The following is a 13,432-nucleotide window of genomic DNA, read 5'->3' as shown; positions in this document are numbered from 1 at the left end:
AAAATTACCTCATTACGTGTTGCTTTTGAAATTTTCAATTCATGCTACCTTTACAAATTATTAAATTTTTGCTTCACCACATTCTCTTCTGGAATCTGGTCTTGGTCACAGTCCCCTCGCACATCAAACACTGTATCTGTTTGTTGTCTGGTTCCTGGTTGGTTCATCAGTTGTGGTCCATAGTCACCAAAGGCATCCATCCTGCATCTACCATTTCCATGTGTCTGTTTGGTTGGTTGCATCACCAGTTGAAACACCATGTACCATTTTGATTTCTGTAGTCTGGAGTTGGTTAGTGGTTGATTGTCAGGCAGCCATCTTTTGAGAAGTTGATTTGCAGTCATCTTTAGGAGTTTGTGGTGAGACAAAAATTCAACAACTTGCAAAGAAATACATGTAAAGAAACTATGCATTAAAATTACCTCATTATGTGTTGCTTTAGAAATTTTGAATTCATGCTACCTTTACAAATTATTAAATTTTTGCTTCACCACATTCTCTTCTGGAATCTGGTCTTGGTCACAGTCTCCTCACACACACACACTGTATCTGTTTGCTGTCTGGTTACTTGTTGGTTCATCAGGTGTGGTTCATAGTCACCAAAGGCATCCATCTTGCATCTACCATTTCCATGTGTCTGTTTGGTTGGTTGGTTGCATCACCAGTTGAAACACCATGTACCATCTTGAGTTCTGTAGTCTGGAGTTGGTTAGTGGTTGATTGTCAGGCAGCCATCTTTTGAGTAGTTGATTTGCAGTCGTCTTTAGTGGATTTTGTGGTGAGACAAAAATTCGACAACTTGCAAAGAAAAACATGTAAAGAAACTATGCATTAAAATTACCTCATTTTGTGTTGCTTTTGAAATTTTCAATTCATGCTGCCTTTACAAATTATTAAATTTTTGCTTCACCACATTCTCTTCTGGAATCTGGTCTTGGTCACAGTCCCCTCACACACACACACTGTATCTGTTTGTTGTCTGGTTACTGGTTGGTTCATCAGGTGTGGTTCATCAGTTGGTTCATAGTCACCAAAGGCATCCATCCTGCATCTACCATTTCCTTGTGTCTGTTTGGTTGGTTGCATCACCAGTTGAAACACCATGTACCATTTTGATTTCTGTAGTCTGGAGTTGGTTAGTGGTTGATTGTCAGGCAGCCATCTTTTGAGTAGTTGATTTGCAGTCGTCTTTAGGAGTTTGTGGTGAGACAAAAATTCAACAACTTGCAAAGAAATACATGTAAAGAAACTATGCATTAAAATTACCTCATTTTGTGTTGCTTTTGAAATTTTCAATTCATGCTGCCTTTACAAATTATCAAAGTTTTGCTTCACCACATTCTCTTCTGGAATCTGGTCTTGGTCAGTCCCCTCACACACACACACTGTATCTGTTTGTTGTCTGGTTACTGGTTGGTTCATCAGGTGTGGTTCATCAGTTGGTTCACTATCACCAAAGGCATCCATCCTGCATCTACCATTTCCATGTGTCTGATTGGTTGGTGGGTTGCATCACCAGTTGGAACACCATGTACCATTTTGAGTTCTCTAGTTTGGTTGATCGTCATGCAGCCATCTTTTGAGTAGTTGATTTGCAGTCGTCTTTAGTGGAGTTTGTGGTGAGACAAAAATTCAACAACTTGCAAAGAAATACATGTAAAGAAACTATGCATTAAAATTACCTCATTTTGTGTTGCTTTTGAAATTTTCAATTCATGCTGCCTTTAGAAATTATTAAATTTTTGCTTCACCACATTCTCTTCTGGAATCTGGTCTTGGTCACAGTCCCCTCGCACATCAAACACTGTATCTGTTTGTTGTCTGGTTCCTGGTTGGTTCATCAGTTGTGGTCCATATTCACCAAAGGCATCCATCTTGCATCTACCATTTCCATGTGTCTGTTTGGTTGGTTGGTTGCATCACCAGTTGAAACACCATGTACCATCTTGAGTTCTGTAGTCTGGAGTTGGTTAGTGGTTGATTGTCAGACAGCCATCTTTTGAGTAGTTGATTTGCAGTCGTCTTTAGGAGTTTGTGGTGAGACAAAAATTCAACAACTTGCAAAGAAATACATGTAAAGAAACTATGCATTAAAATTACCTCATTTTGTGTTGCTTTTGAAATTTTCAATTCATGCTGCCTTTACAAATTATAAAAGTTTTGCTTCACCACATTCTCTTCTGGAATCTGGTCTTGGTCAGTCCCCTCACACACACACACTGTATCTGTTTGTTGTCTGGTTACTGGTTGGTTCATCAGGTGTGGTTCATCAGTTGGTTCACTATCACCAAAGGCATCCATCCTGCATCTACCATTTCCATGTGTCTGTTTGGTTGGTGGGTTGCATCACCAGTTGGAACACCATGTACCATTTTGAGTTCTCTAGTTTGGTTGATCGTCATGCAGCCATCTTTTGAGTAGTTGATTTGCAGTCGTCTTTAGTGGAGTTTGTGGTGAGACAAAAATTCAACAACTTGCAAAGAAATACATGTAAAGAAACTATGCATTAAAATTACCTCATTTTGTGTTGCTTTTGAAATTTTCAATTCATGCTGCCTTTAGAAATTATTATCCCGCATACTTACAAAACAAATATTATCTACCATTTCCATGTGTCTGTTTGGTTGGTTGCATCACCAGTTGAAACACCATGTACCATTTTGATTTCTGTAGTCTGGAGTTGGTTAGTGGTTGATTGTCAGGCAGCCATCTTTTGAGAAGTTGATTTGCAGTCATCTTTAGGAGTTTGTGGTGAGACAAAAATTCAACAACTTGCAAAGAAATACATGTAAGGAAACTATGCATTAAAATTACCTCATTATGTGTTGCTTTAGAAATTTTGAATTCATGCTACCTTTACAAATTATTAAATTTTTGCTTCACCACATTCTCTTCTGGAATCTGGTCTTGGTCACAGTCTCCTCACACACACACACTGTATCTGTTTGCTGTCTGGTTACTTGTTGGTTCATCAGGTGTGGTTCATAGTCACCAAAGGCATCCATCTTGCATCTACCATTTCCATGTGTCTGTTTGGTTGGTTGCATCACCAGTTGAAACACCATGTACCATCTTGAGTTCTGTAGTCTGGAGTTGGTTAGTGGTTGATTGTCAGGCAGCCATCTTTTGAGTAGTTGATTTGCAGTCGTCTTTAGTGGATTTTGTGGTGAGACAAAAATTCGACAACTTGCAAAGAAAAACATGTAAAGAAACTATGCATTAAAATTACCTCATTTTGTGTTGCTTTTGAAATTTTCAATTCATGCTGCCTTTACAAATTATTAAATTTTTGCTTCACCACATTCTCTTCTGGAATCTGGTCTTGGTCACAGTCCCCTCACACACACACACTGTATCTGTTTGTTGTCTGGTTACTGGTTGGTTCATCAGGTGTGGTTCATCAGTTGGTTCATAGTCACCAAAGGCATCCATCCTGCATCTACCATTTCCTTGTGTCTGTTTGGTTGGTTGCATCACCAGTTGAAACACCATGTACCCTCTTGAGTTCTGTAGTCTGGAGTTGGTTAGTGGTTGATTGTCAGACAGCCACCTTTTGAGTAGTTGATTTGCAGTCGTCTTTAGGAGTTTGTGGTGAGACAAAAATTCAACAACTTGCAAAGAAATACATGTAAAGAAACTATGCATTAAAATTACCTCATTTTGTGTTGCTTTTGAAATTTTCAATTCATGCTGCCTTTACAAATTATAAAAGTTTTGCTTCACCACATTCTCTTCTGGAATCTGGTCTTGGTCAGTCCCCTCACACACACACACTGTATCTGTTTGTTGTCTGGTTACTGGTTGGTTCATCAGGTGTGGTTCATCAGTTGGTTCACTATCACCAAAGGCATCCATCCTGCATCTACCATTTCCATGTGTCTGTTTGGTTGGTGGGTTGCATCACCAGTTGGAACACCATGTACCATTTTGAGTTCTCTAGTTTGGTTGATCGTCATGCAGCCATCTTTTGAGTAGTTGATTTGCAGTCGTATTTAGTGGAGTTTGTGGTGAGACAAAAATTCAACAACTTGCAAAGAAATACATGTAAAGAAACTATGCATTAAAATTACCTCATTTTGTGTTGCTTTTGAAATTTTCAATTCATGCTGCCTTTAGAAATTATTAAATTTTTGCTTCACCACATTCTCTTCTGGAATCTGGTCTTGGTCGAAGTCCCCTCACACATCAAACACTGTATCTGTTTATTGTCTGGTTCCTGGTTGGTTCATCAGTTGTGGTCCATAGTCACCAAAGGCATCCATCCTGCATCTACCATTTCCATGTGTCTGTTTGGTTGGTTGCATCACCAGTTAGAACACCATGTACCATTTTGATTTCTGTAGTCTGGAGTTGGTTAGTGGTTGATTGTCAGGCAGCCATCTTTTGAGTAGTTGATTTGCAGTCGTCTTTAGGAGTTTGTGGTGAGACAAAAATTCAACAACTTGCAAAGAAATACATGTAAAGAAACTATGCATTAAAATTACCTCATTATGTGTTGCTTTTGAATTTTTCAATTCATGCTACCTTTACAAATTATTAAATTTTTGCTTCACCACATTCTCTTCTGAATCTGGTCTTGGTCACAGTCTCCTCACACACACACACTGTAGCTGTTTGTTGTCTGGTTACTGGTTGGTTCATCAGGTGTGGTTCATCAGTTGGTTCATAGTCACCAAAGGCATCCATCTTGCATCTACCATTTCCATGTGTCTGTTTGGTTGGTTGGTTGCATCACCAGTTGAAACACCATGTACCATCTTGAGTTCTGTAGCCTGGAGTTGGTTAGTGGTTGATTGTCAGGCAGCCATCTTTTGAGTAGTTGATTTGCAGTTGTCTTTAGGAGTTTGTGGTGAGACAAAAATTCGACAACTTGCAAAGAAATACATGTAAAGAAACTATGCATTTAAATTACCTCATTTTGTGTTGCTTTTGAAATTTTCAATTCATGCTGCCTTTAGAAATTATTAAATTTTTGCTTCACCACATTCTCTTCTGGAATCTGGTCTTGGTCACAGTCCCCTCACACCATACACTGTATCTGTTTGTTGTCTGGTTACTGGTTGGTTCATCAGGTGTGGTTCATCAGTTGGTTCATAGTCACCAAAGGCATCCATCTTGCATCTACCATTTCCATGTGTCTGTTTGGTTGGTTGGTTGCATCACCAGTTGAAACACCATGTACCATCTTGAGTTCTGTAGTCTGGAGTTGGTTAGTGGTTGATTGTCAGGCAGCCATCTTTTGAGTAGTTGATTTGCAGTCGTCATTAGGAGTTTGTGGTGAGACAAAAATTCAACAACTTGCAAAGAAATACATGTAAAGAAACTATGCATTAAAATTACCTCATTATGTGTTGCTTTTGAAATTTTCAATTCATGCTGCCTTTACAAATTATTAAAGTTTTGCTTCACCACATTCTCTTCTGGAATCTGGTCTTGGTCAGTCCCCTCACACACACACACTGTATCTGTTTGTTGTCTGGTTACTGGTTGGTTCATCAGGTGTGGTTCTTCAGTTGGTTCAGTCACCAAAGGCATCCATCCTGCATCTACCATTTACATGTGTCTGTTTGGTTGGTGGGTTGCATCACCAGTTGGAACACCATGTACCATTTTGAGTTCTCTAGTTTGGTTGATTGTCAGGCAGCCATCTTTTGAGTAGTTGATTTGCAGTCGTCTTTAGTGGAGTTTGTGGTGAGACAAAAATTCAACAACTTGCAAAGAAATACATTTGAAGAAACTATGCATTAAAATTACCTCATTATGTGTTGCTTTTGAAATTTTCAATTCATGCTACCTTTACAAATTATTAAATTTTTGCTTCACCACATTCTCTTCTGGAATCTGGTCTTGGTCACAGCCTCCTCACACACACACACTGTGTATCTGTTTGCTGTCTGGTTACTGGTTGGTTCATCAGGTGTGGTTCATCAGTTGGTTCATAGTCACCAAAGGCATCCATCTTGCATCTACCATTTCCATGTGTCTGTTTGGTTGGTTGGTTGCATCACCAGTTGAAACACCATGTACCATCTTGAGTTCTGTAGCCTGGAGTTGGTTAGTGGTTGATTGTCAGACAGCCACCTTTTGAGTAGTTGATTTGCAGTCGTCTTTAGGAGTTTGTGGTGAGACAAAAATTCAACAACTTGCAAAGAAATACATGTAAAGAAACTATGCATTAAAATTACCTCATTATGTGTTGCTTTTGAAATTTTCAATTCATGCTGCCTTTATAAATTATTAAATATTTGCTTCACCACATTCTCTTCTGGCATTCGGTCTTGGCCAGTCCCCTCACACATCACACACTATCTGTTTGTTGTCTTGTTCAGGTTTTGTTCATCAGTTGTGGTTAATAGTCATCAAAGGCATCCATCCTGTATCTACCATTTCCATGTGTATGTTTGTTTGCAATTCCAGATGGAACACCATGTGGTATCTCGAGTTCTCTAGTTCAGAGTTGGTTTGTGGTTGATCGTCAGCCTGGCATATTTTGAGTAGGTTATTGGTAGTTGTCTTTAGCGGAGTTTGTGGTGAGACAAAAATTTTAAAATTTGCAAACAAATGCATGTAAAGAAACTATGCTTAAAATTACCTCTTCTGTGTTGCTTCTTTCGTTTTGAATTTAAGATGCTTTCACAAATCATCATTTTTGTTTGTTGTCTTGTTCCTGGTTGGTCCCTATTCAGCAAAGTTATTTGTCCTGCTTGCACCATTTCCATGTTCCTGTTGGTTGGTTGGTCATTGCATCACCAAGTAATATCTTCAAATTCTGATTTGCAATTGATAACAAACCATCAGTCCATTCCAAATCAACGCCATTTTGTACTGAAAGTTTTGCTGTGTTGTCATTTTTTGTTTTTGTATATATAAGTGTAACTTTTTTTGCACTTTCACCTGTGTTGTTATTTTTTGTTAAGTCAGCTTTTATTTGTACAACAACAATGGGTTTTTTTTCAGGTGTACTTTCAAAGTTCATTATTTCCTGGAGTGTTTTTTTTTCTTTTTCTTTTCTGTAGAATTCTGAATTTCTACAGCAGAGACTTTTTACCTGGTAGATGCTTATGACCCTATTATCTTTTTAAATCACTTAATAACTCACTTTATAATTTTTTTTATTTCACTTCCAAAAAGTTTAAGAATAAAGGTTGTTTTTAGAGGATAGATGTTACTTGAAAATTGTGTCCTCATTATAGCAAACATTACAAATGATGACAAAATATTTGTTTGCCTATTTCGGTAGTCAAAACCAAAAATAAGGATTCAAAATAGTTTAATAAAAAAGTATGTATTCCAAATTTCAACTTGGACCTTTTGAAGTTAAATAGAAAATATGGATACAATCTTACTTCTCATTTCCACCCCAAGATGTGTATACATTTTTGTTGTTGCCGCATATGGTCAATCAGTGTGGAAAGCAGGTCAATATTTATGCCTCGATTCAGGAACTATGATTGTAATAAATAATATAAACAGCATCAACTCCTTACGACTTCTCCCAGATTGAAAAAGCAGATAATTTAATAAACACTTTAACAGTTAACATTGCTGTCTGATTGACTTTGATACCACATTCATGGAAAATTTAATTGCAGTCCCATTGACATAAATACCGCATTCATGAAAAATATAACCCAAAGTTCACAGAAGGGTGTTCTTAGTAGAAGTTGACCACGGAAATGGACTTAATTGCCTAAAAGTTACCACAACCAAGAAAATCACAATGCCTGCGTCATATTGTACAAATATTAAAGAGGAAAGAAACCTTGTCAAGTTTATGATGTCCAAGCTATGAATTGTCACGTGTTCTTTTCCTAGATAAGATGGAATGTTATTGAAACAGTTGCATTAGTTTCATACCAACAAATTGAAAGAGACTTTTGAACACAATCCTAACCCTTTGTATCTGCAGTTATCACAGAAGTGTCATATTATTTTAAGTTTATGAAATGTTAATGTGTTCATAATGATATGTACATATTAAATTTCCAGTCCATTTGGACTAAACAATGTAGATTTTAAAAAAGAAACATGTCTACAGCACAGAAGGCAACTAATTATTAAATATTACTAAATATTAAAATTTTTAAACAAACTCGCCTTTTAATTTACTAGATATGTACTTAATGCAAAATTAACAGGACATTGAAAACATTAACCTCATTCTAAACTGAATAAATGACACTTTTGTGATATATTGTGTGGATGCTATTACACTTACTGATTGTTGGGAAGCAAATAAAATGTATCAATGATTGGCTCACAAGTGTGTGGATCATCATCTTCCTTGAATAAACTGTGCAATAATTTGCTTTTTGATTGTTCTTTGTATTTGGTTACTTAAAATCTGCTTAAAATACAGAGCCAGTGTCCATGCTTTACTTAAAAGGATTTGAAAACTCTCCATTCTACAACTGTTCAGGATCTTACATAATTGTCGTGATGAAACTCGCTACTATACAAAAATTTGACAGCCGACATTTCATTGGTAGTTATAGTAGAGATTAACGTGTTTTCAGACCATTGTAAGCAAAGCATAGACAGAGGTTTTGTATATTTAATCAGATGAGTTGACTCATTTTTGGTGCAGTTAATTTTAAGTTTGTGTATACATGTAAAGTTGAATACTATGAAGGATCTGCAGATCTCTCCTTATAACAGCACCAAACTGAACTAATACCTGCTTTTGATAGCTTTGTATTTCACCATTTATCAGTATTGTACTTTCAAGCCTTCACTCTACAGGACAGCCTTGATCAGCCTTTCAGGGGTTCAATAAGTCAATTATGTGTCCACAATAAAACACAACCCAATAACAAGTGTCTCCATGAAATCATCTATATAGACGATTGGAAAGTGGAAGCATGTAGTTGGCCATTGGTCAAGAACAGGTCACACACATTTTTGCTTTACTGAACTGCAATCACTTCACTTGTTTCAACTATTGCCTATTGTTAGGATAAAAATCAGTACAAGTTTTTGAAACCTCAATGTTTTCAGAAATTTCAAGAAAAAAATCAACTTTTTTTCATTTTTGTGCTTAAATTTGCATCTAATTATAAATTGAAGTGTTTTGAACCTGATAACAAATATAAACTTTTCAATAAAATAAATATTTCAATTGAACAAATTTAACAAGTCTAATGGCTCATCAAAAGAACATAGACAAACCAATAATTTACCTTCACCTCTCGTTCTCTTTATTGCAGCAGCACCAAATGAAAAGTCTGGGATTCTAACTTCCAGTAGGAGAGTTGCGGAAAAGCTTATATTGGATAGGACTACATACATCTGCACTTCATAATGTAGAAGACAATTAATTGGCCAGTGTGGACATGTCATTCAGTAGCTTTCAACCTTTAGATAAGCATACTCTGGATACTGATGCAAGCAGTTTATGGCTGCAACAAGGTAACTCCCAGATGAAAAGAGAAAGACAGTAATGGAGACACAAGAGCTCTTCACAGATTTAGTTATTTTTAAGAAGTTATATAAAATGCTGCAAATATGACAATGGTGTTTTGAAAGTTAGGTTTAATACACATTGAATTGAAACGTGAAATGGGCTCACCCATGATAGGCAAGGGTGCTCTTCAAAGATTTTCTCAGCACATACCTTTTTTGGAGATTATGTTACTTTAAGATTGTAAAATATTCCACTGACAGTGACTACAATTTGCATCAATTTTAATAGATTACAAGGTTTAAATTGTTGTGAATTACAAAATTTTTACAGTGCCATCTTTGCAAATTTTTAGTGGTGATTGCCGTCCGACACCAAATGTAGAATTTAATTTTTTTTATACAGGATGGTAATCATTTTTTGATTTAGAGTGACCGCCATAAATTTTATTTTTTTCACTTCACATGTGTAACTGTAAATTTACTCACATTTGAAATTAAAAAAAAATATTGGGCTATCCTACATCAGAAATAAACAAAATTTTGTTTATAAATTCAAAATCTCTACAAACCACAAACTCATCAAATTCTGGCAATCACTTTCAGACTTAACAGCAGCCTTTCACCTTTCTGTTATCGACAGCAGGGGTATACCAAGGACAACAGCAAGGGTACATCTAGGACCAACAGTCTATCACCTTTCGGTTATCAACAGCAAGTGTACATCACTGACCAATGGCCTTTCACCTTTATTATCAACAGCAAGTGTGCATCAATGACCAACAGCTTTTTCACCCTTCTCAAAACAACAGCACTAGTTCATCAAGTCTTATCTTAAGATTCAGCCATTTTATACAAACTTACAATTCATCCATTCCTTTAACATGTTTAAGAATGTCATTGTGGACTGTAATAAAAGCTAATTTACAAGTCAAAGGTTATACAAGGATATGCGATACAGAGGTTGAAGTTCTGGCAATTTACATACTATTTGAATTAACAAACTTTTAAAGCTTTTTCAAAATACTTTGTTATATACCAAAAAAAAAGTTTTTAAAATATTCACTTCTATCAATTGAAACTTCTCCAACTTGACATCTTGCCAAGGCAATATATGAATTTCTGCAATCTTACTTCCTATTTTAAGTCTCCATTTAAAACACTCTAACCATTTTGGAACAAATAACACATTTTACTTTTAATTTTAAAATTATTTTGGTTTTAATGTTGATGTTCAATTTTGAAGCATCATGTTTACAAATATTATTTCATAAATGAGTGAAATATTTGGTCAATTAATTTACACACAAACAACATGTACCTTACTTTTACCTTCCAGGTTTTATCTTATTCTGCAGACAAATGTTCTTTCAAAGGAACCAAATGATTGAGGACAGCCAACAAGTATTGTACTGGATGATGCATTGTTGTCCACTTTTTACTTTTCCTTGTCAATACTTTCAAGAATCAAGAGGAAGACGGAGGAACCCAGCAAGGAATAACGTTGCAATTCAAGAGTCTGTGGTATGAATGGACTTTGGAGCAGTAAAATGTAACATTTCCAAGTAGAGTTGATATGCAACACTATTTAGTGCTGTGCAAGGTTATTATTTGGCCTCCTCTTGGTTTCAGTCACCTTTCCCCAAAGGAAATGAAAAGGAATAAAAGTAACATTCATACATCAAGGTCTACAATTTAGAAATCTTCAATTGTACATTCAAGTTGGAATTTACTGAAAAACATTGCTTTTAGGGCATGCTTGGCATAATATACATTGTATATTGAACATGTGAAACTTCCCAAACACAAATTTGCATTATTTTAACTTAAAAGTGGAACAGGATGAAGCAATCTTTTTTGTTTGATTAAATTTCATAAAATTCACAATTTTCAATAGAACAAGATTCATTATATTGGATTAATTTCATGTCAAATGAAAACAATGAATGACCATACTAAAAAATGACTGATACATTACAAACCACTGCTCATTAGTTGATAAAATGATGCAAACTAGATTCTTAATACTTGAATAAACTACCAGTTATTTCAACATCAGTTGTTCATTTTCTTAACAGTTCAACTTTAGGAAAACCCAGTCTTTGATTCCATGACAGCAGAAAAATATGGTACCAAGTCTATGAAAGAAATCCAGTCTTGTTTACCAACATGTATGGTTTCTCGCTTCGGAGTATAAAGACTGCATACTGAAATTTTAATATTAACAAGGAAAATCATGAAATATTTCTTTTTTAAAGTAATTTTCACAATATACAATGTACCTGTATCCTGTGTACTGTATTGTTTGACAACAGAATAAATTTTGGCAGCAGTTTTATATTTTTATAGTTATTGGTTAAAGTTTCAGTTGCATTTATTTAAATACATTTTCAATAATTATTAAAAAATTTACTTCTAATATCAGTTGGGATAAATTGGGTTTTTCTATGCTAGGTTTTCAAATAAAAATATCAATAATGAATAGAACAGATTATTTATAATGGAAATTTAGTTTCAACTTGAAATATTTAAAATCAAGATGTAAACAATATTGGGAGTTCTGTAACATGCATAATGAATACCTTTTACTAACAGGGCAAGTTATCATTCATTTGAACATTCAGGCTAATAGTCAACTGCATCCATTCCTCCCTCAATCCCTTGTTTACTAGTCATCTTGTCATGGAAAGCAATAGAGCCCATCCATTTATGAAATCCCTGGTAAATACTTTTACAATAAAGTCTCAACATTTATCGTCTCTTTTAACTTGTATTTAAAGTAAAAAAAAAAAGATTTTATACTTCATCTTACTGATTGTCACGTATAAACTCTGAACTAGAGCAGGAATCCAACCTTCTTATATACACAACATGGACAGTATCACACCGGTCAGTGGAACAGATACACAGGGCAAGTGAACTGCAAATAGGGTGATCGTGTTGGCGACCAACTTATCTCATTAATAGTCTTGAATGGCGACCATGTCATTCCACATATTTCCTTTGAACTGTGTGGAAATAGGAAGGACAGCAAGGTGATAAAGCTACATACACATCTCTATACACAAACTTGAGACATATTGGCCAGTCTTCATGAAGGCTTGAAAGCTGATAAAATAATATATATATGATTTAAATTGACGATGCAACAAAGTATATTATAATCAACATATTTTATTCAATAACAAACAAAATATAATAACAGAATACAAATCGCGAAATTTTTGAACACGTATGGTGGGAAAACATTAAAACGTTTGAATTATAAAAAATTATGAATTATAAAGCTTCTCAAAAAACGAATTTAAAGATAAAATATCATCGTTACCACCTGATTTTGTTTTACCCTCATCATAAATTTCTTTTCCGACATTTTCACCATCCCGTTTTGCCAATTTTTTACCAAGTTTTTGTAGATCCAATAATAATTTCATCTCCGTGGATTGTAATAAAGCTTTGGCCCGATAATGAAAATCTTTCCCATTTACAGTCTTTTTCTTTGATCGTACGCGACGTAGTAAATTCAACACAACTGAAGATTCGGTTACGGAGATTTCTGTGGGCGCCATCTTGGATTGACAAAAATTGTTCTATTATATCAAATATCCTCGAATTTAAACTAAAATGAATAAAATCGGTAATCGTCCAGTCTATTAAAAGGTTCTGTTTAACAAAATTAAGTGTCCAGACATGAAAATAAAGCTCAGAAACTGTTATATCGACACATCAGGGTTTCAATCTGTTTGACATAGGTCCTGTCTTCTTCTCATCAGACGCAACACTGGCAACGCACACATCGAACTATTTTTAAGTAATACCCACCTACGTCATAAACACATGACAAAATTAAGAAATATTTTGAAAATTCTATTCATATGCGTCAATTCAGTACTTTAGGTTTTAATTTGATTTATAACCTTAATTATAATTATAGATATCACATGTTTTGGTCAGTATTGAGAATTTATGAAAAGATAATATAATGTACTATTTTTTTGCTCGCATTTATCTTGTAAAATTATAAATCTACTCA

The 13,432-nt window shown here is 35.1% G+C and overlaps 1 long non-coding RNA gene across 1 annotated transcript; it reads right to left on the bottom strand.

Moving 5' to 3' along the window:
* Positions 1 to 1,521: 1,521 nt before the first annotated feature.
* On the bottom strand, positions 1,522 to 13,228 carry LOC143080472 (uncharacterized). Its single transcript, XR_012979722.1, has 4 exons — positions 11,982 to 13,228; positions 9,180 to 11,606; positions 2,855 to 8,945; positions 1,522 to 2,556 (listed from the first exon to the last, which is right to left on the bottom strand). It is a non-coding gene; the product is annotated as an uncharacterized LOC143080472 (long non-coding RNA).
* Between the last annotated feature and the right edge of the window lie 204 nt (positions 13,229 to 13,432).

This window comes from Mytilus galloprovincialis, chromosome 6, assembly GCF_965363235.1.
Source record: "Mytilus galloprovincialis chromosome 6, xbMytGall1.hap1.1, whole genome shotgun sequence".
In the NCBI taxonomy this organism is placed as follows: domain Eukaryota; kingdom Metazoa; phylum Mollusca; class Bivalvia; order Mytilida; family Mytilidae; genus Mytilus; species Mytilus galloprovincialis.
Note: the sequence above shows the minus strand (reverse complement) of the source record. Positions and strands in the feature narration are given on the sequence as shown.